The sequence below is a fragment of the Anarrhichthys ocellatus genome, unplaced genomic scaffold (assembly GCF_004355925.1).
Source record: "Anarrhichthys ocellatus isolate YVR2014 unplaced genomic scaffold, GSC_Weel_1.0 scaffold5, whole genome shotgun sequence".
Classification (NCBI taxonomy): domain Eukaryota; kingdom Metazoa; phylum Chordata; class Actinopteri; order Perciformes; family Anarhichadidae; genus Anarrhichthys; species Anarrhichthys ocellatus.
This window is the reverse complement of record NW_022280035.1, coordinates 5,195,372-5,199,233: the sequence shown is the minus strand read 5'-3', so window position 1 is coordinate 5,199,233 and position 3,862 is coordinate 5,195,372.

The following is a 3,862-nucleotide window of genomic DNA, read 5'->3' as shown; positions in this document are numbered from 1 at the left end:
CCCCCCCCCCCCCCCCCCCCCCAGCTCTGAGGTCTCTAATAAGGCCCTTACTGTAAATCCACAAAAACAATTGTAATCATAATCCTCTGCAGAATTTGAGCTCAGTGTTGCATCTAAAATAGCAAATCGTTTTGTTTTGCTCTCTTTTAAAAAAAAAAATTATGTTACAGAGTAAAAACAAAAACCAGGCTGAATGCATACTGTGAGATGTTATTTTTCTATGAAATTATCTTTTTTGAAATACTCAGGTTTTCAGATACTTTGCTCTAGATAAGCCATTAGGAAGAAAAGCTACAAAAGTGACGCCATGTTCACAGCACGTGAGAGTAGATAAGTATCATTTAGACGTTAAAGCAATGTTATGTTGATTCCTTATGGCAGCTTTAGGAGACACAGACTGTTAACGGATGTTTGTTACCAGCCAGTGAATTTCAGATTTTACCCAAAATGAATTGCTCGGTGTGCCCAGCCCATTCGTTGAGCCCAGCCCATTCGTTGAGCCCAGAAGTGGAGGAAACATACTGTACTCGCCCCAGCCAGTGACCATACAGAGCGTGGTAGCCTATACGTCAGACTTATTTTATAACGTTTGCTAATGTTCTTTTTTTAGACTTTCATTTCCTGAATTGGATTATATGGCCGAACTGTAAACACATTGGAATGAAACTGCAAATAAACTGCTGAACTAATTTCCTCGGTGGTCGTGCGTGTTCTTTCTTCCATTGCTCATTATTTTTGAAGAGCAGAAGAGAAACAGTAGTGGACAGCAGATGGCAGCAAAATGATGGGCTGCAGTATATGTAGGAGTGATGGGGTTTGACGATGAATGTATATATATATATATATATATGTATATGTGTGTGTGTGTGTGTGTGTGAGAGTGTGTGTGTGTGAGAGAGAGAGAGTGAGAGAGAGAGAGAGAGAAAGAGACCGAGCTTATGAAATATGCTGTATATTCACTAAACAGAATGGAAGGCGTGCCCGAGAATAAGAAATAACAGATTTTAAAACTCTGTCCTCGGTCGGTTGGCTGGCATAAAAATCAGATCATTTTTCCCACAGAATGTATTAAACCTGCTTTTTGCAAGAACATGTTTTCTACATTTCCCATGCACGCTCACCACTCAGTCTAATATTAGTTCCCTGTGCCGTACAGCAGAGCAGCATCACCTGTGTGAGCTACAGATACAGAGTGAGAGAGAGAAGCGGGTGAATTTATAGTCTCCGTTCAGATATGAGCACTTAAGTACCGTTACTAAAAATAACATCGCGCTCCGAGGCCTTCCTTCCTCCCATGTTGTCCTAAAGCCGCATCCTTCTGCTCGTGTTAGCGCAGACGTCAAAAAAAAAAATCACGGCAGTAATAACAGCGCTGCTCCCAGTGCAGCTGCATTCACACGATGTCGAGCCAGATAAATAAGTAGACATGAACTACTCAAGCGACTTCAGGTCATGATCATATGAATATAAATTACAGAGAATTGTTAAACAGAGCAGAATGAGTGACTTTCACTGCCTCACACGCATCGCATTTCAGCGTTTAGTCTATTGTTTTCTACATGTGCACTCCTGATTCCAGCATCAACACGGTCCCTGCGGCCTGCGAAGTTACAAAGATGCAACATGAGATTGTACCTTCAGAATAAAATGCCATTTGTACACTTGGCCACAAGGTCTGTATTCTATTGAGCAATTGCCCCCCCCCCTCCATAAAATGTTTCAAAAGATGCTTAAAAGACCATTTATTTGTTGTTTTGTAATTGCATTCTTTATGAATTATTTTCTATGTATTCATTGTTTTAGGTTGTATATTATATCTATAGCTGTTTCACTATAGGGACTTGTAGCATTAGGAGTTAATGTATAAACCAATATCCCCTGAACAAACACAAGCCCACATTTACTCTCAGGAACCCACATGCACACATACTGTATGTACGCACACAATGTAATATTATTTATCTCTGTTATGTTTTTGTATTTTTTAAATTGTGCAAAATAAAATAAACATAACTAAACTAAACCCCCCACCAGTAATTTGGATTAACTGGTGTCCCTAAATTGGCGCGTTAACCTAATGATGAAATGTATGATGTGTGGAGAGTCATTTATGGGAAATGACTGTGAGCCAGTGGTGGACTCAGGCTGTCTGAGGGACATGGGTGGAAATAAATGAAAAAGGGCACCAGCTGCATACGGTTGGGCGCCAGCACGTAGAACGATTTCTAACATGTAGGGCAGCCTTTATGGCACTGCGTGGCATACAGACACAGAGAGACAGACACAGAGAGTTCTATAGAAAACAGCAGAGAAGCCGAATCCCTTGTTGACCGGAGCAGAGAAATGTGCTTCTGTTGTGAGCAGCCAGGTTACTGCTCGAGTGACACCTGACATAGCACTTCAGTATGAACCCGGTGAGATGTTATTTTAAACATTTAAGGGGAAAGTTCTAAGGTCAAATTTTTTACCAATTTTCACAGAAAGCATGATGCTGAGGCAGGTTTGCTGTATAACATGTAAATTTGCAGCTCAAGGTCACATGATCAGCTTTATCACTCTTCAGTGTCAGTTCAACATACTAAAACACTGCAGATAATGTAAATGATAACAAAAGTAGCCAAAATGCTGGCTGCCTTGCTATGTTAGCTAGCTTTAACACTGAGACTCATTTGGTCCTATGTGTTCTCGGTTTCCTCCTCGTTGGTTGATGATCGGAAATACGCAAGTTCAAATTGACATAAAACCATGAATGTATGAGATTCACACACACGCTCATCACACATGTTCCTCAGTTAAGTTCCAAACCCATGTGCCAATGTTTCCTGTCAAAGTCCTTAACCACTGGAACATCTCCGGTGCCAATCACTATGAAGAGCCGAAGATCAGAAGATCAGAATCAAGCTGAAATAACTTCTTCTTCATCAACCTGCAGAGAAACAAATACTGCCTTTTTAAAAAAACATTTAGTAAGTAGCCAACTGCAGCCGCCCTCACAAAGTACGTAGGGTTGCCTGCAGTATGCATCCACTTAGCATTGAAGCTTGATCTTTGACCCTCTTGTCCATATAGCCGCTGCGCAAAGGATTGTGGATCAGAATAGAAAAGCATGCTGGCTTGCATATTTAAAAATGCAACCAGATGGAGTAGGACAGTACTTTTCAGCATACTGCATTTGATATACTATGTCAACACAAAACTTACAGAGTGAAACATGTCCACACTAAAACAAACTCTCACTGACAAACTGACGTCTTTTTCTTCACTGTGTGAGATTCAGTTCTCTCCTCATGCTACTTATAGCTTAGCTGGTAGAGAAAGTGTAGTCTGAAGAGTTCAATCTGGGTTGTTTGTGTTTCTGTCAGCCCCCTTTCATAAAGATGTCTCTTTCTGTGAAAAGTCTTCAATGGTAAAAGGTAAAATTGGCTCAAATTAAAAGCCAGACGAAACTAACGTTTACCATGGAGGAGGTAGGCAATCAAGACCATTTAATATAGTGTAATCCATTTATTCATCCATTAATTAGCCTGACATTTCACATGAATCCAAGCAATGGAGAGCAGCTCCATAAATTAGTACCTTACATGATATGAAAGGTCCTTTTGTAGTAAAGATTGAAGTGTACCCCATAACAAAGCGGTATTGGGAGGCTGTGACATTAAAAAAAATGCAGGCAGTATGGATGACACAATAACAAAAACTTTTTTGTATTGATCCATTCACTCGCTGTTTAGGGTTTCATTAATATTTCCCTGTAAGTGCAGCATTTCTTTTTCACTTGCTGTATAACGTTCATGAAGTTACTCCTTTATTTTGAAACTCTTGGCCGGATGCTCTATGTCATTCGGGCCACCTTGACTCTGAT